Raw genomic sequence first — 25,726 nt, forward strand, 5'->3', positions numbered from 1 at the left:
CTTTTTTCACTTTCCCCCCTTTTCTCCCCCTTCTTTTTCTTCCTCAACCTCCTCCCTTTCTCATTCTATTCTTCGCTGCCTCAATCCCCGTTTCCAATCCCCACCACCACCACCACCACCTGGGTCTCCCGACCTCCTGGTCGCACACCCGGGTTCCGGCCAGTGCAATGGGGTTTTGTTTGGTTGCTTTTTTTGGCGGGGGCGCCATTCTCGGAGGGCGAGTGGTGCCCCCTGGAGTTGTACTACGCAGCGGCCGCGCTTCCAGCCCTTTGGGCTGGATTATGTCCCCTGCCAACCTCCACCTGTCCACCTGCAGGGGCGGGGCCCGCTGGCACGCTTTCAGCGCCCGCTGCACCCCACCCTGCGGACGGTTTCACGGCAGATTCTGGACGTTTCCCGAGGGTTTCATGCGGAGCCGTGGCAGCAGCCCCGCTCTTTGTTTTAATTGTCTAGGGTATTGGCGCCCAGAGCGGGTTTGAATTTGATTTGCATCCCTGTGCCCTGGCTTTCACTTTGGACCGAAAAGAACACGAATTAATTAGGCCAATACAATTGTACTCACGCCCCAAATGAAAGGGGTAAGGCCCTTGAAGTGCACAAGCAGCTTTTTTAAAAATCCAGGCACATCCTCGGCCATGGGGACGCAGGCTGGGACTGGCTGCTCGCCGACCCGGGTCCTGCAGCCAGACCGAGAGGCGCGGGGTGACGGGACAGCCTGCTTGCTGTCTGACCGCTCAGACAACTGCTGGGGCCGCGACTGCTGCTCTGCAACAGTTAACCCACCTTGGAAAGTTCGCCAAAGCTTCCCTTGGCACGGCTGGATTTGTGCGGCTTGGAACTAATACAGGATTGGGAGTCTGAGAAGACACGGCCCTTCGCCCGTGGAGGTCAAGTCATGACAAGAGCCGGACGTGAGAGGTGGAGAAGATGGGATGCTCAAGGTCGGTTACACCGGCTGCGGAATCCCCTGTCCCTGAACATGCCCCCCCGCGTCTCAGGACCGGTCTGGCCACACTGGGGACCACAGTCCCTCAACTGAGTCATCCCATACTTTTTTTTTTATTATTGTCTTTTAGGTCCTCTGATGGCTGTGGCCCTGTGAGGCTCCTGGGCCCCAGTCACTCCTTTTCAAGGCAATGCCTTACACCAGAGGTTCTCAAATTTGCCTTTCTAGCAAGTTGCCAAGGAATGCTGATGCCACTGATACAGAGACCCCCACTTACTGTTAGGACCACTGGCCTATAGGAAAGGTCATTACCGCTTCCCTCTCATCCAGCTGCTTCAACATTAAAGAATTTAGGGGATTTCTTTGTTTGACAGATTTCCCCTCTGCCTCTGTTTCATTTCCACGGGAACAAAGCACTTAAAACAAAATTCTCCTGTGTGCAGTGGGAAACTATTTATTCTATCAAGTGTCCAAGCAGACAAAAGGTTCTGTGGCTTTGCCCCAGATAATGCCTATATTTTTTCCTGTCGGGTCAAAAGTTTAGAATATACTTTCTAACGTGTGTGGAAGGGAAATTGTTGGCCAGTTCAGGAGAACAGGGCTTCAGAAAGCTTCACCATATTTCAGGGGTGTCCACCTGTCTTCTGGGCCCTTCTCCTGAGTTTCTCTCCTCCTTCATTGCACACAGATGCTCGGTTGGTCTTCAGGGAACTGAATGCTTCCCTCCGGTTGTTTGTAATCAGGACTCATGGAATGGGAGTTTTCAAAGCTGCGTGAGCTTTAAGGGTGGAATTTACCTAAGAGTAGTCAATGTTGAGGTGCTTCATAGAAGGCTGGGCTACTAACACCTGGTATATCCAGTGGCTCACCCAGTCATCTTCTCTTTGCTCTTACTGTGTACCAGCAATCACCCAAGCCCCCAGGAATCCACAGGAGGGTAGAATCATCCCTTCCATGAGGGGTAGTTGGGCATACGGTCAATTGACCAAACCCATGGTGGCTTGTCCTCTAAAAGAGATGTTCAGTGGACTCTACTGTGGGAGTGACTGACGAACTCTATCGTGGAGAGGGGCAGAGATAGAGAGGGTCCAGCTTTCTTTTCCAAGTGGAATATGGTATTTTGATCCAGAAGAAAGAATCACCTATTGCCCTTGCCTCCTCTCTAGCAGTTTGTGTCAATTATTATAAGAGTGTGGTCTGATTTCAGAGGACAGCACCTTACACAAAAATACCCTTCCTTCCCATTGCCCTGTGAAGGGCTTGGGATTTCACCATTACAATGCAGTGACTTAAATTAAGTTTTAATACTGCCCTAAAATGCTAGTGTCCCTCTCAAGACTGTATGACTCTGGTATTGCTCATTGCAGCCTTAAAGTGAGTTTGTTTATTGCATCCCCACTAAGGAGACAATGAGAGAACTCCACACCTCATCTCAAAAAAGGACAAATGCTTCAGAGTTTTCACTTAGCATCCGAACCCAAAATGGTCAAACCCAGAGGGGGAGGCATCTAGAGGCCCAGAGAGGGGGAAGGCAGAACCATTCCATAATATGTTACCTCGTGGGCACTGTGCGGCATTGTAAACTGTAGCTCTCAGATTCTGAAATGGTTTAAGATAATGAAGTTTCAGGGACCAGTGCAGTTGGCCAATTATTAACTTCCTAAGTAAAAACATTTAAAACTAAAAGCAAACACTCCCCCAACTACGCTAACTACTATTAACGTCATTTTGTTTAAAAGTCATTTAAAAGTGCATTTTTGCCATCAAAAAATTAGGAAACAACCTGACATCACACTAAAAGACTGTTCTTTAAACTCAATGTAATTCCCTTGTGAAAAACTCCCAAATTGTCTCATTTTCCTGGGGGGAAATGGTAGGTATAAACTTACCATGGGACTGGCACTGTTATCAAGGTACTTGGAGCTGCATTTCTAGGTACTGTGGGTACCTGGATTAAAGAAATCTGCCTCTAGAGAAGCAACTGACTTCTGGGTTATATGAGATGGATGGGGAGGGCACACCGCAGAAATGAGGAAATGCTCCTTCCACCCACTTTCCTCCTACATATATCCTTGGGGACCAAGTAAATGCCACCAGCTTTAGGGAGCCTTCTCTCAAAACCTCACGTTCTCTGCTCATCATTCCACCCTCTCTATTCCCACTCCACATTGCCTTGTAGCTCTGTGTAACAAGTGGCTAACTCTGCCTCATAAGGTGGTTGGTTGGTTGACCAGTTCTCCTCAAGTATGTAAGCTCTTTGAAGGCAGATGTCTTTTAATTAGCTCTGTGTACCCTCTCCTCCCCTGCTTTGTACATACAAAGTGCTTAGATGTGATCACTGAATTAAATTGAGTCTATCATCTTCCTTTTTCAGTTCTTCTTTCCTTATCTTCCCTGCTTCCTTCTTTCCCTCTCCTCCCCCCCCCACCCTCCCTTCTCTCCTCCTTTTGTTCTTCTATTCATTGTCATCTCCCACATCTTCTTTCTATTAGAACATAGCTATCTCTACACTCAGCTTTCTCAGGAATCTTGGAGCCTTTGTCCCCCCTCTTCAACCCCCCTCCTTGCTTTCTGCAATTTCAGTTATTCAGAATGAAGATGCATGGACTGTAACAATTGCTTTTTACATCAAAATAGAAGATTGCTGTCAAGCAACACACTTCCCATCCCCATGAGAATACCATGTCTTTATTTTTCTGCCAGAAATGACCTTTGGGATCCAGCTAAATCCTGCAGGTCATTTTTCATGTTCAATATTTCCACTTTTCTTGTGACCCTTAGGCTTTACCTTCCCCAATCCATTTCCTACCTCCACTCCTCCATGTTTCGAATCTCCCATATTTGCCAGTTACCTCCTCTTTCTTCCCTCCTTAGAACATCCATCAGATACCCCCTTGTCCCTAACCCCATCCCTTGAGCTCAGAGTCCTGCCTTTGACAAGTTGTAGTAAAAAAAAATGGAGATGGAAGTGCTTGCGTAACCTGAGAGCTTTTCCATGTATTTTTATGGGAATGCTGAAGGTCTCGGAATCACTCGGTCTATGGCCCTGGCATGCTCCAAAATGAGCTCTATTTCTGGGCCTGTCAGATGAAATGCTGTTGCTCCTAGTTATTTTTGGCTCTTTGCCCTTCCAGATAGGTGCATATGAAGCTCAGTTCTCCCCCCACCCTGAGCTGGGAAAAAGAAGGAAGCTTCCCTTAGCCAAGCTCTGCCCTATGCCAGGAGCACTTGCCCCCTTAAGCAGCAGATAATGTAATCTCTCTGGGCTGCATGTGGGCTGTTTGCGTGGTGTCCAGGTGGGCAGCAGGGAAATCCATTCTGTGGTTGCCCCAGACTTCTGATAAAAAGCTTTGTGAGCCAAGCATCCCCAGGCAATTGCAGTCAGGTGTGCAAAATCTTCTCACTCACACGTAGGTCTGTCCCCCATCCTGATGGGTATGGTTACAGAAACTTCTCCCACCATCTTTGGGGGGCTTGGATGGGAGGGAAGCATTTTAGGGTGAGCAAATATAGGAACGTGAGAAAGGAAGACACACTGGGATGCAGACAGCAAGGGCATGTGTCCATAGGTGTTAAGGATATCTTTGGTTGAGTATGTTGAAAAGAACCTGTGTGCAAAAAAGGAGTGCAGTGGGAGGGGGGCAGAGAGGTGTGAAGGGGAGATGGGTGTGAACATGCAGAACCGTTGGGACAGAGAGTGAGAGATGAGAGCCACAGAACGCCACGGGAGAGATGCCAGTGTAAATAATTGAAGAGAGAGGGCGAGTGCAAGGGAGAGCCCGGGGAAATGCGAGTTTGTGCCTACAAGCCCAGACAATATTTCTTAACTGCATCCTGCAGCTAAAATCATGATACTTGGGCAGGCGTTAACATTGACCTAGAGTTTTTAGTATACCCGGGAAGACAGAATATCAAACAAAATGTCACATCAGGATCAGCCAGGGTGCTCTGTGAGGACCATGTAAAATAAAAAAAAAAGTGGAGGGAAGAAAAAGTGAGACCAGAGTCTGTTTATGGCTATAGCTTTTCACTGGATGAGTTCTTTTCAAAGTTCTTAAGTTTTACTGAGCACATTAATTCATTTAATCCTCAACCCTAAGAGGCAGACAGCTTTGCCATCATCAGCCTTGTTACACAGATGAAGAAACTGAGGCGTGTGAAATGTGAGTTAGTGATCCCAGGGCTACAGCCAGGAGTGGCGAAGTCAGTTTGGATGCAGGCAGTTTTGCTCGAGAACTAGTGTTTGGACCACTCTGCTCATCTCCTACTATGAAAGGGGAAGATGGAAAGGTGACCAGGTGTTGGGCAGCATGTCTGGGAGTCACACCTGGGGCTGGTTGGGGGCTTGAGACTCTAGATTGCCGTGTCAGGTGCACCAAGTTTCCAGGGAACAGCCCATCACTTTCTAGCTATGTTACCTCAGGCAGATCACTAATCCTTTGTGAATCTCAATCCCTCCATCTGTAAAAATGGGATAAAGTTGCTGATCTGCCCACTTAACCTTGTTGTTTGAAGACCAGGTAGAGCAGCATAGGTGAGAGCGCATGGTTAAGCTGTCAAGCCTAGAGAAGAGTAAAGCATCATTTGTGCATTTTCTGTATTTGCCTCCTTGCATAAAAGGTCTTCAAAGAAAACCACATCTAAGATCATGAAAAATAGGGGGGAAAAAGCACCTGTGGTAGCTTGTCTCTAAATATGACCCCACCCATGAACTACCTCTCCCCTGGGGCATGGCAGCCCCCATATGTGAACTCTGACTTCACTGACCCCACCACGCCATCCCAGCCTGGGTGCCAGATATGTGAACAGGCAAACTGGCTTGAATGTTCAGTCCAGCTGAACCCTCTGATGACTCCACCCCCAGCCATCGTCTGCCTGCAACTGCTCAAGAGACCCTAAACTGCACCCTGTCAACCCACTGAACCATGAAAGATAAAAATAAATGGCAATTTTGGCCATTAAGTTTGGAGCAGTTTGTTCACAGCAAAAGATAACTGAAACAGTGCTCTAGGCTGATATTAAGTACTGTTAGCACTGAGCTTCCTGGCGGTCAAAGCAAAAAGGAAGCAGGATGGGTAATATGTGCTTCTTATTTTTTTGAGGTACTAGTTCCTCCAGTTCATCCCCTTGCAGTCAAGTAGGAATGAAAATCAAGCGATCTTTCTTATATGAGAATCTCTCCTGTATTTTACCAAAATTATAGTAGTGCAGTACGAAGCGTCACTAATGATAAATTTTATATAATATGTATGTATTTATCACAATTTAAAAATTTTTACAGTAGTGAAAATTCTATAGCTTACCTTGCTAGAACAAACCTAAAGAATAGCAATTAGCACTAACAAGAAGATTTGCCTTCCGTCTGACCCAAATCCTTCACGTTGTTGCCTGAGTCCATTTCTTTCTGTTTGGCTCTCAGAGCATCCTTTGCCTCGTGCCTCCTTCCCATCCCAAATCAAATCACAAAAGATTGGGTGACTCTGGGGTCCTAAGCAGCAGGAATTAATGATGAAAATAGAAATGCTGAAAATAGTTGAAACTGAAGCAGACTGAATGATTTATTCAAACCTTCAGCAGGAATTATTATTCAGGCCAGAATTTGAAATTTAGCCCTGTGGTTCCTAATCAACAAGCATGCAACTCTTTGCTTGTGCTAACCCCCAAAAAGGAAAAGGAGAAAGTACCTAAACTTTTTATGTACTTGGCTGGTCTTGCATCCTTTAGGAAGTCAGGGACCATGTCTAACTGTCTTCCAAGAAGTGCAGTGCTTCAGGCATTATTGGTGTGTCTCAAGACTTTTCTTCATTAAGTGACCTTCCAATTCTATGCTAATGAAACACAAAGGCGAGTGTGAATCAGTGGTTTCCATTCTCCCCATTGTGACCTTGGTGAATGGATATCATTTACCTGCTTGCCCTGTTGTGAGCTAAGTTACACTTGGGGTTATCTGAGGTCTCCTTAGTCATCTGGGTCCTGAACTAAGCCCAGGCAACCTTGTGAAGGTAGTAAAATTTGTCTTTTGTGTCTTAGACCCCATTTTCTATACCCTTGCCCAGCATTACAGTCTTCACACCCTAAATTGGGCTTCAGAGGTCTCATGCTGAAACGCTTTTGAGTGTAGCCTAGAGGATGTGAGAAAGGACCAGACTCAAATTTTAGCCTTGCCCCTTATCCTACATTTGCACAAACACTTTGCTGTCCTCAGGAATTTCACATCCTTGTTTCAATTCATTTTCTCTGCAGTTCTGTGAAGTAGGTGTTGTTATTTTTCCACACTTTTTAACCCAACATTACTGAGCACCCACTGTGTACCAGGCTCTGCACTGGGCTTTGGAATCAGAACTCAAGGCTCCAGGTTGATACAAACAAATCCAAGACCCTGAGCTTTTCAGCTACTCTCCATGCTTTTCTGTTGTGTCTCAGGATCTCAGCAGCATTCCCCTCAGACCCATCACCACTCTCTCTGGTGGGTACCCCTCTTTGCCCAGTTGTCTTATTGGTGCACAGAGTTTGGACTGAAAGTGACTTGGAGATCTCCTGATCCAATTCTCTGGATTTCCAGGTGTGAAAGCCCAGGTAGAGGCCATGCTGCCAGCAGAAGGATGGTTTGGGAATCAAACACATCTACTCAGTTTCTGATGCTGATTAATTCATGTTATGAATAAATTCAGCAAACAAATGTTTGTCAAAAAACGCATTCAATTATTAATACCTGGTAAAGAGAATGTGTTATATACTCCCAGAAGTATTTGAATGTGGAATAGTGACTTAAACCAGTGAAGTGAATTTCTAATAGTGGAATGTAGGTCTTGGGGTGGGTGGTAGCTAAGAGGAGGGCAGGAAGATCTGGGGGTGAGGGCAGGGTCTTTTAAAAAAAATTATTACAGAAGTTACAGGTTTACAGAAAAATCATACTTCATAAACTACAGAGTTCCTAAATACTACTCTATTGTTAGCACCTTGCGTTAGTGTGGTACATTTGTTAGGATTCATGAGAGGACAGTATAATTGTGCTATTAACTATAGTCCATTGTTTAAAATAGGGTTCACTGTGTTGTACAGTTCTATGTTTTTGTTTTTAAATTTTTATTCTAGCAACATACCTACAACCTCAAAATTCTCCTTTAGCCACATTTGAGGGCAGAGTCTTGAACTGCCCTTTCACCTTGCATCCCTTGGGCAACTTCTGTGTCTGCACAATGTAGGGCTGGCTACTTCAGAACATTTTGGAAGTGGGCTGAGGCGGGGCTTGTTTTCCTCTGTACTTTGAGAACCTGCACAGGGCTATGTCCAGTGTCCTCCTGGATGTAGGAGGAAGCACTGGCTTCATTATATGCATGTGCCATGACTGCTGTTTTAAACTCCAACACTGCTGAACAGTTCAGAAATAGATCCATTATAGGTCTGCGTTAGCCCCAGGGCTTTACACAGGTCACTAGAAATTCCAAGATTGCACAGTAATTCAAACTCTAAGAGAGAAAGGAGAAAATTCTTTTCTGCACTTCTCCTTACTCTCCTTCTCCCCACCCCACCCCCACCACCAGCACAAGAGGGAATACCTCTTCATTTCTGTAGTGCTTTGGAATAAATAGCTGTTATATTGAACTTGAAATCTAAATTTTCTTCAGCTATTAATTGATAAGAGCATCTCATTTTACCTCTCATGCTCTGAAGTAGGATTACAGTGTAAATAAACTAGGTCAGGTTTAGCAGGATGGATGTGAACTGTTCTCTAATTCCTCTTAATCTCTGGTAAAGGAATAACTTGGCTTTGGATGTCAATATTCAATAAGCAATTATGTGGCTCCTTCATACATGATCTGAATTAGCCTGCTATTCCATCAAATGGAATCCAACCTACCTCCAAACTGTGCTCTTAACTGATAGTCTCTTTGTATTGTTCTATCTGATGAGAGGAGAGTGGGGGTTGATTTGATTTATACTAATTTTCAGACTAGCAAGGATCTCTTGTTTTATTTGAAATAGATCCAGGAAAAAGGGTCAGTAAACATGGGTGGTTTCCTGGACTACTGATAACCATGCCGAGCTCAGCATTTTGTGAGCCTGGCTTCTCATTTTCACAGCGCATTAGAATCATTATCTAATTATTAATCTCACCCTAGAGTTCTTAGGAGTTTATGACATCCGTTGAAGTTAATGAAGGCTTTTACCTATAGATCTGGTGCTCAATCATTCGGATTGACTGAGTGCCCACAATGTGGCAGGAACTGATAGAATTGACAGAAGGCAGAAGATTAAGCAAAGGAAATCAAGAAGAGGAAAAGGGAGAAGGTGCTGGAAAGGAGAAGAGAGGGAGAAACAAAAACTAGATTGCAACTTCAAAACACCTCATTAGGAAAATGGGGCAGTTAAGGGACAACTCACCAAGTAATCTGCTTAAACTTTAATTAATTATTCATTTATATATATATTATACTATCATAGTATATATATAAATGAATAAAATGTATATATATTTATGTGACACACTTCCTCTAGGGAACTCAATGTGCTTTGCAAACATATTAAATAATTAACTCTCTCAAGTCTGAGTAAAGTAGAGAGGCAACAAAATTACTCCATAATTGGCCAAGCAGATTGTTGAGTGATGACTAGACAACTTTCTTAGGTGAGGCAATCCCATGTCTTGATCACTGAGGCCAGCTGCAAATGACCTTTTCCAGGGGTCTGGCTAGTACTCAGAGTAAATGGGCTTTTCACGTAGATAGGTAATGATGACAGATAGAGGTAAGATACAAGATATAAGATGGATAGATGGACAGATAGTTGATAGGAAGAGACAAAAGTAGATAGGTAGACAGATAGACACATAAATAGATATGACTTACTCTAGAAATCAAGTATATTTTGAGGAGAGGTGATATTAGAAGCAAGTCAAATGGGGTACATTGTTTTTATAAATATTGTTTTCATGACAGAAATAAAAGTTAGGAAGTATTTCAAATCAAGAATATTGATTATGGCATTAAAATGAAATTGCAAGGGCCAAATGCCAAATGATGAGCCATAATATTTACTATGTTGTTTTCAAACATATTTCGAGTTTCTAAAAATTGTATCCTCAATTCACTGAGAAGCACCATTTTTTAAAAATACCTTTAACACAAATGGTAATCATCTCTCCAGAAAGTAGAACTTTATCTGCCAAATAGTGGAGGGAAAAAAAAATTCTTTTTTTAATAAAAGGTTATTTAAAAAAAGAAAAAGAACTGAAAGTAGCAGCTTCTTAGCTGTGGTAAGGATGGCTCGGTGTGAACAGGACGTCCAAATTCTCTTTGCTTTCAAAGGCTAAGCCTCCTGGTCAATTATAGGAGCAGGCTTCTATTCACTACATCTTAAAACTAGCAGATTGGAATCCACGCATGTAGAAGGACAAACACCGTCCTTGGAGAGATTGTGGTAATCAGAAGCACAACACGCATTTGTTCATGTGCACATCTCCCGGTGAATAAGGTTGAGATTTGGCTAACCAACTAACCTTCAGAAAGTTTCAGAGTAGAAGAGAGATGGGGATCAACAGGGAGAAAAGCTTTCTTACCGTCTTCAAATGAAAGATGGCGTTACTCCACAATCATTAACAGGAAATTAAAATGAAAAGAGGGAACGGTCATGACTTGAAAGGGAAGAACTTTTTTTTTTGAAGAAAACAAAACCATTCTATTGATTCCCTTCTCCAACTGAACTCTTAGTTGTTTCAAATGTTTTATTAGACTTTTTTTTTAAGGCATTTCTTTTTCTCTCTCATTCTTTCTTTCAAGAGATGCAACTTGGTGTGCAGAATACATTGGTTCTACTCAATCTATTCTTTTTTTTTTTTCTTTTGCATGGGCAGGCACTGGGAATCGAACCAGTCAATCTATTCTATAGAAGTTGCTATGTAATAGCCTCAGCCATTATCAACGGAATGCCTTTAAGCAAGTCCTTTTACCCTTCTGAGTGGCTTTATCCATTAAAATGATGACAGCACTCATGGGACTTTTTTGAAGATTAAATAACACAATGGTGAGGAAGTGCTTTGCAAACTGCAAAAATGTGTTTGGATAGTGACGGAAGTCTTATAGTTCAGGGCACAGGCTTCTGAGTCTCCAGATTGAAAAACTCACAGAGCTTCTTTCCCCCACCCTTTTCCATGATCCAAACACCCCATGCTGCTGTCACTCAGATGCTCTAAATTAAGGTTCCAGTTTAAAAGATTGTTGGTCTGCTTTTATTATTTGCTTTATCCCTTGGGCTAACTTAAGTTTAGCTGGCTCATTTCAACATTAGCCAGGGATCAGTCTTTAGCATTAATATAAACGTCCCAGCATTTCCCTACCTTATCCTCCTACTTCTTCTAGCCGCACAAATCACAAAACAAAACAAAACAAACTGTCTCTCAATATTTCTTTAGGAACTGTAGATAAATTTTCCTTCCCAGAGATAAATATGCAGACTGCCTAAAGTGACTTCTTTCTAGGGCTTTCTGAAATTCAGATGAACTAAGATTTTCCATCTCCATTCACATTTTTAGCAGAGAAAGCTTATACCTTCTAATTCAAAATACCAAATGCTTTTTCAAATTATGTAAGCCATGGTGGTGTTAATACTTTAATGCAGTATTTCATTATTAGTCACATTATGAATTTATTCAAGGATATTTTCTATATGTAATATATATATATACATAATAAACACATACACGTACATAATCATGCAGGTAGTTTCACACTTGTCCATATCTAATCCCAACTCACCATATTTAAATTTAGGGTGGTTAACCGGTACTTCAGCTACACTCTAAATCCTGCATCTCCAGTTATAGAAAAGAAACTTATGCCTACCTAACTAATTTAACAAAAAGAAATAGGCAAAATACCGAGAAAGACCTGACTGCGTGAAGGTGAAGAAGTAATACTCCTCAAACGATAACACTGGATCCATCAGTTGCGATCTCATTAAACCTTGCAACACCCTGGTGAGGGATTCAGCTTCCGCTTTTATTTTTATTTTTAGAAAAAGCACAGTGGAAAGCCAAGGAGATTTAGCTATTTTTCAAGGTCACACACTTTCAGCATGGCAAACAGAAAGAAAGCCAAACATCTGCAGGATGCGGCAGCCCCAGCTGGACAGAGTTTTCCATCGGAGCGGAGCAGGCGGGACATCCGAGCCCTGTCAGAGCTCCCCTCTCTTGGGAAAAATGTCAAAGCTTTTCCAATTCCTATAGAAAACGGCTAACCATCCAAATGATTATACAACAGCTTTTAATATAATACCCTACCTTCTCCCACCAAAGCTGAGGTGTAGAGAATATTTAAAGCCTCAAAAGCACGGAGAGAGCAAAAACCATTTCCTTGTTTGTTCCTCTGCAAAATTAAGAAATGGCAGAACTGTTTTTGCATTTCAAACTGTAAGTTAAAAAATTGACTTGCTGAACCCTAAGCTCAATTTTCCTCTGTGAATTGAAAGAAACCCGCCTTTAGTTGGGAGTTAAGAATAAGGCTAGAATGGAAGCACTTTCATATACATGCTGTGTCTAAATAGTTTGAAAAGTAAAAACTGATTTTAGGTTGAAAAAACCTCTAACTGTATTGTGTAGAAAATTTGAATGTATTTTTACTTAATCCTCAAATTGTTGGCTATGCTTATTCTTATTTCACAAAACCCTCCATACCAAGTATATTAATTATGAATTCTCTCTTACAGTAGTTCTCCATTGGGGGTGATTTTACCCCCCAGGGGGCATCTGGCAATGTCTGGAGATATTTTTCGTTGTCATATCTAGGGGGAGAGAGGTGTGCTATCAGTATCTAGAAGAGACTTTGTTAAATATAATGCACAAAACAGCCTCCCTCCTTCCTCCCCACCAATAAAAAGTGATCCAACCTCAAATGTCAACAGAGCTGAAGTTGAGAAAACTTGTCCTATGACAATCATAGCCAACCTTCAGGAGCCCTCTTTCCTGGACAGAATTCTGCCCCTCCAAAGTTTATTGCTGTTTTAGCGTGCTATCATTATAGTAGCTAGAACCCAAAAGACTTTTCTGGACTTTTGACTCGTCAAATATTGAATACCTGGAGTAGGAAAATGCTCTTACAAAGTATTTCATCACTAGCATTATAAATTGAGTCAAGAACATTTGTATTTCGAAGTTGTCTATATGTAAGCCCGGCGGTAAATTGAAGTCCCGGCTTCAACACAAAGGCCACACATTATTTTTTCAAGGGAGAGATTGTGCCAGTTGGTTGGACACCTTATATTCTATTAAAGTTGAAACCACACTTCCCTGTCAGGCCATTATAGCTAAATACACTCCGATCTGTGAGCAGCAAGCACGGGTTTCCAGCCCACATGGTTCACTGCATGCAGAGGAGAGAGCAGACTCAGGCCACTGGAGCATGTCCCTTTGCAACCCTGAGCGTCCTCTCTATTATCCACTCAGGCCTGGGAGACCAGCCTGTCAACAGCTAACAGCTGTCGGGGGACACCTGTAATTAAGTCAAGCTGTCGACCAGGGACCGTGTAGAGGCAAGAATAAGAAGTTCTAAAATGCGCTGCTCTGTATGCCTCTGAATTTCACACTGCTCCCTGTGAAACTGGCTCACTCCCTATTCTCCACCTATTCTTCCACTGGGTAAACTTTGCTCTTGGGACGAAGACTCCTGCCCACACACACCCTTTGCTGTCTCCACTCCTGCGGCTCTAGCTTGCCTCCTAATCCGCATGCACATCATGTTCTCTCTCTCCCACCACAGGGCCTTTGCATAACTGTCCTCATTTTCTGGAGTTCCCCCCTTCTCCCTCTCATCCCCCTCCCCACTTCCTCTAGTTAACTGCACCTGCTCATTTAATAGATATCAGCTCAGCCATCACTTCCTCAAGGATATACCTGCCTAAATCAAATTCTTCTAACATGCACATCCATTGTACTGTGCTCTCTTTCAGAGCACTCAAACTGATGCAGTTTTATAATTATTTGTGTGATTGTTTGAATAATGTTGTATCCTTGGGACATACTAGGAACTGGGCAAGTACTTGCTGCTGACTACTTAATTAAACAAATGAATGAACAAGCAACTGAATGAAATTATCCTAAGATCTAAAATCGTGAACAAAACCATAGATATGAAGCTGTGTGTGTGCTTAGGTCCAGGTGATCTTTTGGGTTGTTGTTATTTGGACAATTCAGATTATCAAAAGGAGCAGAAGCGAAAACTTGGCTACAAAACATGGAACTGAGAAAAAATTGTATACTTCACTTACAGCGTCATTAAGTTGGAGAACAACTCCCACGCTCTGCTCTAAGATGAAGCCAACATCCAGATTCTTATTGCAAACTTGCTTTCTCTGTTCTTCTTTCCCCTCTTCCCGCTGCTTCCTACATGGTAAATATCCACAGCTGCGCCATTTCTTTACATTTTATTCAGTGAGGTTAACTTTCCCTCTTCAGTTGTATGTTGTTCAATGCCCAAGAGGCTGACACTACCGTTTGAGATATTTAAATATGACTTTGAGAAATGAGTCTGTCTTAGATATAAAAGCCTACAGACACCATAGTGAACATGACTACAATGTTTAAAATCCACTAAATAAAGAGATGAAGCACTTTCTGCATACTCATTGGTGAAATGAATATTATATATGATTCTTGGTTTCGTAAGCATTCAAATAAGACAGTAGGAGAGACCGTGGGCTTACTTATTTTTATCAGTGAAAACAATTCCACTTGACCAAAGGAAGAATTGTTACCCCTAGTCTAAAGAGCAATACATATACACAGAAGACAGTTCTGTGTATCATCTCTGAGCAAAGCTTTATTTTTATACTATAGTGTCATTTTATTCACAGTCCCCAAGTGCCTTGTCAGTGACAGGCACTCATTAAATCATTTGAACTATCATATAAAAGTAAAGATGGATTTTAAGCTACACTGAGCCAGTCAGTCAGTTAGCAAATACCAATTGCTCCCCATGGGGTCTCACATATCCTTTCAGATGATGGAGGCACATATTGAAGGAGTTCATGGTCCGTTACCTTAAAAGGACCTGGAGGCTAATCGAAGCAACAAACAGATGAATCTATAATCAAAATAAGAGTATTCAGATAAATACAGTGTGCACAAAATGGATTGAAAGTCAGACGCAGCCAATATGGCGGGCAGATGAGGGAAGCTGTTGCATGAATATGAAACAATTTGGTGAAAGGCTACAAACCTGTGACTTTGTGTGAAGAATCTTGGAGAGGTCAGCTTGGTTGGTAAAGAGTTGGTCTACTTAAACTTGGGACTGGTGGGGCCTCAGGATAAACTTGGTACATTTTTCAGAAACATCATTTCCCCTTTTTGGAAAAAAATTTTTAACATTTTTTGATATGGAAACAAACATGGCTATAATATGGAGTAGAATTTTTTAAAATCCCATGAAAATGTGAAGCAACAAAAACTCCCAAAGATTGAAGGTGGAGGTACAAATTGGTTCAACCACTCTGGAAAGCTGTTTGGCAGTATCTCCTAAGTTAAAATACTGCAAAACTCACGTTCCAACAATCCCACTTCTAGATATATACAGCCCCAAATTTGTATTCATGTGCACCAAGAGATATTTACAACAATGTTCCTGGCAGTATTATTCATAATAACCCTAAACTGGATACAACAAAATGCCCATCAACAGTGACGTGTTGAAATTTTGGTGCATTCATATAATGGAATACCATACAGCAATGAAAATGAGTGAATCTCACAAACATCAAGTTGAGTGAAGGAAGTTGTAATAAAGTAATTCATGCTTGTTTTATTCCATTTACAGAAAATTCAAAACAGGCAAAACCAAACACTACTATCAGCAGCTAGAATAACAACAGATTTCCTTTGGGGAGAAGATAGTGAAACACAAGTGAAGCTTCTGAGAGTGCTGACAATGCTTTTTGTAAAACAAAGGTAAAAAAAAAAAAAAGGCATTTTTAACCTGGTAGTCCCATGCTCTGTGATAATTCATTAAAACTGTATATTTATGTTCACGATTAACATATTTTTTTCCCTAAAGCATATGACTCTTTGAAAATAAAAACACTAGGATTCAAAGAAATAGATTGCATGGGGTGGGGCCACCTTTTTCCCCACCCCAAATTTGCTGGAAGTATGTGTTCATCTTTTGTGGTTAAGTTCAAGAGGTATTGGCATGAGCAGTGCTGGGTTGTGGGGACGTGGTTATAAGATCCAGAGGTGACCGGGTTCTGTTTTCTGGCCTTGGTATAAATCCTTCTGGGACACTATTCCCTAGAGATTGAGCCAAATGTAAGCAGCATACTGGGGATTACCTAGGAGGCTGGAAACAAACTGATGAGATGAGGAAGCAGGAATTGGAATTAAGTAAAGAAGCCAGAGGGCAGATAAGTGGCACCAAATGATGGATATAAATGATGACATGGTAAAGCGGAAGGAAGTGAACATAAATTGCTGAGGCATCCAGGAGCAAGTCCAAAAACAGAAAAATAGGTTGAGAGTTGGGAGCCGCGGGGCTCAGGGCTGTTTCTTCCGATGCTGCCGTACTCCCACAAAAGGCTTGGCGGAGTTAGAGAACTCTGCATTTGAGCCTAGCCTTCCAAGTGGTGAAGAAGATGTATTTGTGCAGGTAGGAGGGTGAGCACATTTTATCTAACAGTTTATTTGCTTGATTTATAACTTCTAAATATTTGGACATATGGCATGTCGGCCTCCATTTGCACTCTGGCACCAGGGCCCCTGATTGCTTGGAGTGGACCTATTAGAGCCCCACACTCTTCACTGCGAGAGACTGCTGTCTCCCTCGCAGACAGCGCCTTTTGATCACTTATCAAGCTCATCAAGACTTTTGGGGATCCTTATTCGGACATATCACTGCCAGTTATTAGCTATCCCCACCCACCAGCAATGGGCAAAGTCCACATCCACAAGCGTGGCTTCTGATTCATTCATGTCGATACAAATGCCAAACAGGGCTAAATCCAATGTCTTCTAGGAACGTGTTAGAGATCTCCCTGAGACGGATGTCAGCCCATGAAACTACGCACTTCGGGGGCGGTTGTTCAACCAATGATACAACCACCTAATCATTTCTACCTGACCCATGGGACATGGTAAAGGTTTTCTACCTCTCCTGCAGTCAATATGCTCACTGTTTGTGATGGGCTCTGACCTCGGGGACTCCTGTACAGAAGAGATGAGGGTGGTTTGACCAGACTTGCCTAGTTCCTGGCGCTCACTTTCTGGTTGCCTCATTTTCATCTGATCCCCAACCCTATGCTCCACTTGAAGAGAGCAGTTGAATTTGGCCACTTGGTAATGGCAGGGTAGGTAGTACAAAGGCTAATGAGGCAAACCTCCAAGGTTCTCTCCAAGGTTTCTGCTCTGAATGGCTAGATGGTAAAGACTTTGGAGAACTACTTTCTTCTAGGGTGGGGGGTCAGTGAACTTTTCCTGTATAAAACCAAATAGGGCAGGCCACAATGGCTCAGCAGGCAGAGTTCTCACCTGCTGTGCCAGAGACCTGGGTTCGATTTCCAGTACCTGCCCATGCAAAAAAAAAAAAACAAATATCAAACATTTCAGGTCTTGTGGGCTGGTGCAGCTTGAAAGCAGTCATAGACAATACTAAATTGAAGGCTTGTGGCTGTGTTCGAATAAAATTTTTACTACAAAACCGGATGACCAGCCGTATTGGGTCCCCCCTGTTCTAGGGTCTAAATATTCTCTGAAACTAAGCAAAGAACTTTGAGAAACAGATTAATTTTCTGAGTCAGAAAGAAAAATAACAATAGCAAGTATCACATTTTGAGTGGCCCTCACTGAGCAGCTCTGCTCTACAGCTGAGCGGACGTTGTAAGAATCCCTTTTCAACACCATTTGCTCGTTCCTGTCCCAGCCCCAAAACCTTCAGATCCATACTCTATGCCACCCCAGATCCTCCTCAGTCACCTCTACCTTCTTTCCCAGGCTCACTCCTTGTCACTCTCTCATACGCCATACCACCCAGCCAGACGAAGGTTTTCAAGTTCCCTTATTAAATGTACAGTGTCCTGTCTCCAAATCTTTCTTTCTGCTGTACCTCTGTTGAGGAGACTCCTCTTGTCACTTTCAAACTCTCACTCGACCTTCAAAAGGCCATTCAAATGTCTCTGCCTTGAAGTCACCCACATATCCCTGGATGGGTTAATCTGCCCTCTTCTACATTTCCGTGGCATTTTGTCCAGATTGTAACTTCATCAATACAACTTCAGGGAGAATCCTTCGAATTTATCTCTCATGGTTTAACTTAACCTCATATTGATTTTTTTTTTAATCTGTTTGCTCCTTCCCCACTGGATGGTGAACATTTTTCAGACACAGGCTATGCCTTATTCATCTCCGTTCACCCTATGGATAGCACTGAACCTCGTACCCAAAGGAAGCCAAGCGTATGTTTGCACGATTATTTAACTCGAGGCAGGATCCAGTTGTGCTAGGGCCACTAGGTTTCCTCTGTGGAATGAGTCACAGTTTAGATTATCTGCTATTTTTATGAGATCCCTTCAGTGGCTTAATAAGCGGCTCGTACTGACAAGGCACTTGGGAACTGCTCAAAAGTGACAGAGCGATATTAAAATCAAATCAGGTTCAGAGGTAAGTATAGGAATCTTTCCTCTGCCTACGTGGCAGGCTCCTTCTGATGGGAAAAGATAATTGTTTCTGTTTATACAGCTGTTGTATATTTATGCACATGCATTTTCTCGTTCAAAGACATCTCATGAAAAGCTCATTTCTCGTTTTAAAGATGGGACCATGTTGCAAGCTTTTTTTTTCTCTCTCTCTTTTTTAGTGGATTTTCTAGATCTTGTCAATTTGATTGCCAGTTCCCTTTAGACCACCAAAGTGATCATTTATTCAGGGGAACACCAGCGGCCTCAAAGTGTGGCTGCAGTTTTTCCAAAGTACCTTGTGGACTGCCCTTCGTAGAGTTAAAGCCAAGAGAGAACAGAGCCCGTATAATGACAGATGTCCCCAGGTCTGCCTCTGTAGTGTTTATTCAGGGGAAGAGCCAAATTTGTGTTTAAGATGGACACGCATTAAGTTGTTTGTTGAACACTGCTGCTCTTTCTGTCAATTAGTGAACAGGGCAAACAGGAACTGGGTAGAGGTGTGTGATTGTGCCCTGCTCACAGGTTCCCCCAGGAGGGGGTGAGCCTTACTCCCCCTGACCCTGACACTAGTCTTAGCCTTGTCTGGGGTAGGGGCTGGGGGCAGCAGTGTCCCCATTTTATAACTTGCATATAGGCACCTTATAGACCAGGAAGTCTCCAAGGAAACATAAAGCAAAAATCCCAAAGACTGTATCAATAAACTTGAAAAACCCTCACTTCCTCTAAAACTTCAGATAGCCTCCTGTGTTTCTCCTTTGTTTGCCCCAAGAATCCTTTGGAAAACAGTAGAACTATAAAAATCCTCTGGGCTGGCAGGGTGGACTCAGTCCTGCCCTTAGGCAATGCCTCCTCATTTCCTTTATCCCCATCCCTCCTCGGCAGCTCCTTGGTGAATCCACTAAGTGCAGGCGGGCAAACTCCGCAAGGCTATAGAGGTCATAAAACAAGAGAGGGGGAAAAGGAGAAGTGGAGAAGTGGCCGAAATTAGTTTCTTTTAGCCTTGCTGATTTCCTCTGGGCCCTTGGTGTGGCCAGGCCTAAATAGATAACCAAAGATCTTTACTTGCCCAGGTAGGAATCGTGTAATCAGAAGCTGCAGCTGCTTTCATTTTTTTGAAACTTCCCTGGAAAGAAATTCTCCTTGCAATCTCAATTACACCAAACATCCTTCCTCTGTGTTTACTTGGAAATGGTCATGCTCTTTAAGTCAACAGCCTCTGAAGCTAATCAGATAATTCTGTGTGAGTTAATGTACGCGCTGGAGTTTTTAAAAAATACATCCTTTGGAACGTATGTGTGAATAATAGCAGAGATCATATAATGACGTGGATAACCCACTTCAAAATAGTCTTGTTTCCTTCTCCTGCATCCATTGAACCTGGGAATTTGGTCCCCACTGCAATCCTCCCCAGAGCTTCAGAGGTAAGTGCTCTGCCCCCACCCCCATTCTGAGAAGGTCAACTTTCCAACTCCATTAATTCAGGGAACCATTTCTTGCCTTGGTGAATTACATCCAGATTCTCCAAGGCTTCAGCCCCCGTGGCTGAGGACTCCCAGCTCCGCACCTCTCTCCTGAGACCAGACGCCTTATCCACCTGCCTCCCGGACGTCTCCACCTATTTATCCCCAAGCCTCTTGGCTGAACTTGCCCTGGCTGAACAAACAGGCCCTCTATCCCACCTTCAATGCCTGCTCTCGCTTCAGCATTGCCTGCCACACTGTGGCTGTCCCCAGCTGTCCAACTGAGAAACTCCTACCCCTGGTCAGGAATTCTTTTCAACAGGGAAAAGGAGTTTCATTCCCATTTGTGCTCAGAGCCCGTAGCACAGGCCCAAGGCAGGGAAGTCTCTTTTAGATAGGATATCTCCTCCCTCTTGCTTGCCTCCACATCAGGGCAGTTTTGTCCCTTCCGTTCCCACTATCCGTGCCTTAGTTTGGGCTCTTAGCCTCTGTGGTAGACTGAAATATATACCCCAAGAAAGGGGTACCTAATCTCAATCCATGTTTCCATGGGTGTGAAACCCTTTGAAAAGAGTCTTTGAATATGTTCAGGTGAGTCAGGGTGTGGACTCATTTGTGAATAGAGTCTCCTGAGGTCCTATTTAGGTGTGGCCCAAGCGAATCAAGCCAGCCTTATCCATATTTTCGGTGGCATAATAGACAGAAAGCCACAGGGAGAGGAGCCAGGAGGAGGAAGTCAGTAGAATCCAGAAGAGCAGACGCAAGGAGAGAGAGATGGCCAGGCGACAGCAGAAAGATGCAAGTCAAGGAACTCCAAGGATTGCCGAAGCCAGTGCCCAAACGCTATAGGCTTTGGGGAGGAAGCAGGACTTTGCCAGTGCCTTGATTTTTGAGTTCTAGCCTCCAAACTGTGAGCCCATCGATTCCTGTTGTTAAATCAGCCCTTTGGGTGGTATGCCATAGCAGCCCAGCAAACTAAACCAGTCTCTGTCCTGTACGGCCACAAGTGCTGGATGGAAGTGCTATTCGGAGCACAGACTTAGGACCACCTGGGTCCAAATCCTGCCTCCACCCCATCTTAGAGGCACATCAGCTCATCCTTCTGTGCCTCAATTTCCTTATCTGTAAATGAGAACTATGCTTCATGGGGCATTTGGAAAGAACAGGAGTTGGTATACTTTTTCTGTAAAGAGCCAGCTAGTAACTATATCTCAGGTGTTGTGAATCAAGAGGCAAAATAGAGGCTATTATATAGGTACTTATGTAACTAGAGAGAAAGCAAATTTCCACAATACTTTTAATTGATGGAATTAAAAACATAATTGACTACCTTTTTCTTGCGTACGTGCTACAAGCCTATTTATGAAATGAATGGAGTTCTTTTTTGGAGGGGATAAACATGCTTTCTTAAATTGAGATCTAAAGTTATAGCGTTCACGCTCATCAAAAATCTAACACAAATGTGCATCTCGACAAACCACTCTCAGCTCTGCAGCCATAAAAAAACAGGCTGTGGGGCTGGATTTGACCCACAGGTTGTAGTTTGCCAACTCTAGGCGAAGGAAAAAAGTGATAGCGCACACTGTTTAGCACAGCGTGAGCACTCAAAGGGTGCTGGTTATTAAATTCTCTCCCACCATCCTACCTGCTTCCACCCTTGGTTTCAGCCATGTGAACACTTAGGGCTCCTGTAAGCTGCTTTGCACCCCTTTGCTTGCACTGTGCTCTCAGACTGGCCTGCCTCCCCAAGGTCCCTAATGTATTGGCACCTTCATCTTTTATGCCTTCACTTCCTTAGGAAGCTTTTCCTAACCCTCTTCCTCCTGCCATCTTTTCCCATCAGAATCAGTCCGGGTTGTGTAGAGAAACAGAATATTTATAAATACAATGTGGATAGAAATTAAATAGCATGAATATAGACAACATTTAAGGAATTGGCTCACACGATTGTGGGAACTGGCAGTCCGAAATCTGTAGGGCAGGCTGACAGGCAGGAGCTGATGTTGCAAGCTGGAATCCAAAATCCATAGGGCAGGCCAAACGGCTGGAAACTCAGGCAGAATTTGATACTGTCTTGAGGCAGAATTTTTTCTTCTCCGGGAAACCTCCCTTTTTTGCTCTGAAGGCCTTCAACTGATTGCATGAGGTCTACCCACATTATGGAGGGTAATTTCCTGAAAGTCCACTGGTTGTGGATGTTAACAACATCTACCAAATATTTTCACGGTAACCCCTGGGTTCGTGTTTGATTCGATCACTGGGTACTATGGCCTCGCCATGCTCACACATATGACGAACCGTCACACCTCCCATGAGAGGTCTGTCCCCTTCAGTGCCACCCTTTACACAGTCCCTGCTCGTGTAGCACCTGACTGTTGACCTTTTCTTCCCCTTTAAACTGTAAGTGAAAACCATGTGTTACTCACCTTTCTGTTTCCGGCTCTGGGCCCCATCATGCTGTGTGCTCAATAAATATTGGCTGAACAAATGCATGGACCTCCTATGAGGAAGGGAAGGCTCCGCAGAAACCTTCCCTGGTTGCTCCAGTCTTCAGGGAGCGCCTCATTCTCTGCATATCTAAAGCAATGCTAGAGAATAATGGCTAGGTGCCGGGCCAGTGCATACAAATTCCAGTTCTGACCCCTACTAACTCTGTGGTTTTGTTCAAATTGTTTAGCTTCTCGGAACCTCCTTTTCCTTTTTTGGTAAAATGGGGTAATAATGGTAATGGCCTTGTAGGTTCTTTGCAGATTAGACGAGATAATGTTTATTTTAGCACATTTAGTGAACACTCTAAATGTGTGTTGTTCTGTGTTGAATTTATTGAGGGATGACCATGTTTTAAGCACTCTTGTTTATATGCTTACTCCTCACAAGTTCCCTGAGAGATTGGTACTATGGTTATTCCCATTTTACAGATGAGAAATCAGACCACAGAGAGGTTGTATAACTTGCTCCAGGTCACATAGCCAGTGTGGAAAAGCAAGGATCCCAAGCCAGTCCTTCTGGCTGTGATACTGTGCTCCTAAATATTAGGCAGAACCCCTTCACCCACGATGTGACCAACCTCTGGCAAATATTCCAAGAAGCTTCCTCCACCCATGCTTTCCAGGAAACCCACTGAGCCCTCCCCAGCCCACACCCTCGCCCTCCAGCAGCTGCACTCTTGTGATAACTCCCCTTACCCAACAACCACCCTCCAGCAGTTGCAACCCTGCATGATTTTAAATTTTAAATCTCACCAATGGAAAGCTGTCACTTAGCCCTCTGCTTCTAAACCAACCAATGAAAACATGCCAATTTCCCCAAGCTAGCCAATGAAAACCCACCGCCTCCCTTTCCCCTCTTCCCGCCAACCATCCCCTATAAACTGTACCCTTCCCCTGCTCCCTGCTGTCTCCATGTTAGGCTTCAGCTTGCCCGCTCTTGGTCACGCAATAAAACTCCTTTGATCAAGTTCGAGTTTTCATCTCGTCTCTTCCTGGTAAAAAAAAAAAACCTAAACACTGACCCCATGGGGAGGTCTCACTCTGGGTACAGATGTGTCTCTGCAGAAGGATTTGGGGCTTTTTGAGGGTTGAAACTGTATTGTAGAGCTCACCCTACCTTTCCTAACTGCCAGCACTGCACCCTGCTCTTTCCTTGAGCCTCGATACACATCTGCCCTTTCATTTACTCATTCCTTCTCCATCCAAAGAGTGTTACGGAGAGATTTCCTCTTGTCCAGACCTGAGCACCAGAGAGCACCTTTGTGTCTTAGAGAAGGGGCCAAGGAGGGAAGCAGCAAAGGAGATAAAATGTGAAAACAGGATGAAGGCGGGGTGCTGGAGAATTGACACAGAATTAGGGTCCACTTCAGTGAATTACTTCTACAGCCAGCTGCTGGGGGGAGCACCGGCCCCACTGCCATTGCGCGGCGCTCATGACATGGAACACCGCAGGCTAACTCCAATGATTGTCCATAACGTGACTGTCCCTCTTAATCAGAGTGATGTCATCCTCTGATTTCAGAAAGCGAAGGGCAGCAAAACTAACGATGGCTCGAGTGGGCCTCTAATGGCCACCGGCTGCCCAGGGGCTGCAGGGCTGCAGGGAGTCTGCTGCATTTCAGCCGTGTGCACAGCGATTTCTTCACTAACAAGGGTGTCCTAAGTCTTAATTACCCGGAACCAAGGCCCCGCCTTGCTGCGTGCCCCCTGGGAGCTCCCCAGGAAGTCAGTGGGAGCTTTGCCTGCAAACGTTTGCAAATTGCCTTGAAAGCCTCTGATGGAAACAGGAGAGAATTATTTATTTTTAGAAAGTTGGCATAGCCCCTTCTCTGTCTCCCCTGCCACTACTTCACTGTTACTGAAGTCCCACTCCTTTTGTCTCTGATTAATTCTGAATTGTGGGCCTCTTCTCTTCATGGTTGATGGATACACCTCTTTGGTCTTGCCCTCAGCCAAATGGGTTGTTATGTCCTTTGCTCTCAGCCCACAGCAGATCTCTCTAGAAAGCCTAATGCATTTTCCATTAGGGAAACAATTCTCTCTCTCCTTTCCAGCAATGGCATGCTGCAATCTCCCCAGTGGGGAGAATATCAAGAGCATCCTAAATTGCTCCCCCTTCCTTCTCAATGCCTGTGCCAAGTTGAAACTGTTGTGTACCCCAGAAAAGCCATGCCCTTTAATCTTCATTCAATATTGTAGGGTGGAAACCCTTTTGATTAGATTAGCTCCGCAGAGCTGTGGCACACCCAGTTGTGGGTATGACCTTTTGGTTAGATTAGTTCCATGGGGATGTGACATACTCAACTGTGGGTGTGGCCTTTTGAATAGATGGGGATGTGACTCCACTCATTCAAGGTGGGTCTTGATTAGTTTACTAGAATCCTTGAAAAGGGGAAATATTTTGAAGAAACCTCAGATGCAGATGCTTGCAGAACAACTGTTTCAGAGCTGGCAGAGACTCGGATGTCTGGAGATTCTTGGAGTACCCACAGAGAGAGCAGATGCCTAGACATGGGCAGAGCCTAGCAGACATCACCATGTGCCTTCCCATGATGCCAAGCAAGCCAGAACCCAGAGTTGTGTCCCAGAGGAACTAAGTGAAGGCCCACAGATGCTTAAAGAGGAAAACACTGACATCAGAAGCTGAAAGCAACAGAACCAGGAACAGGGACTAGCAGATGCCAGTCATGTGCCTTCCCAGCTGACAGAGGTGTTCCAAATGGCATCAGCCTTTTTTAAGTGAAGGTAACCTCTTGTTGGTGCCTTAATTTGGACATTTTCATGGCCTAAGAACTGTAAATTTGCAACCTAATACATTCCCTTTATAAAAGCTGTTCTTTTTCTGGTATATTGCATTCTGGCAGCTTAACAAACTAATACAGTGCCCCACCCAGGTCCCCTTGACAGGGTTGATGCGCCCATCTGCCAGCTGCTAATGGCTCACAGCTGCACCCTATTCCTGAGAATTGTCCTTGGAGAAAAGAACCACCTGGAAATGCCTGGGAGCCTATTCTTTCCCCCTGGAAGAATCCAGAGCCATGAATGCCTGATAATGGGGCACACATGTCTGGCTCTCTTGCTTTAAGAGGGATAACACTCTGGTACCAGTCACACTCTAGAGCTCCCCATGGAATCAGACTGAAGTCAGACCACATCTTTGCCTGCTCTATTTGTGTTTC

At 43.8% G+C, this 25,726-nt stretch overlaps 1 long non-coding RNA gene across 1 annotated transcript; it reads right to left on the reverse strand.

The window, feature by feature from the left end:
• Window positions 1-14,970: 14,970 nt before the first annotated feature.
• On the reverse strand, window positions 14,971-22,532 carry LOC143663103 (uncharacterized). The gene is made up of 3 exons (XR_013165805.1): window positions 22,485-22,532; window positions 15,157-15,280; window positions 14,971-15,021 (listed from the first exon to the last, which is right to left on the reverse strand). It is a non-coding gene; the product is annotated as an uncharacterized LOC143663103 (long non-coding RNA).
• Between the last annotated feature and the right edge of the window lie 3,194 nt (window positions 22,533-25,726).

The sequence above is a fragment of the Tamandua tetradactyla genome, chromosome 19 (assembly GCF_023851605.1).
Source record: "Tamandua tetradactyla isolate mTamTet1 chromosome 19, mTamTet1.pri, whole genome shotgun sequence".
Classification (NCBI taxonomy): Eukaryota; Metazoa; Chordata; class Mammalia; order Pilosa; family Myrmecophagidae; genus Tamandua; species Tamandua tetradactyla.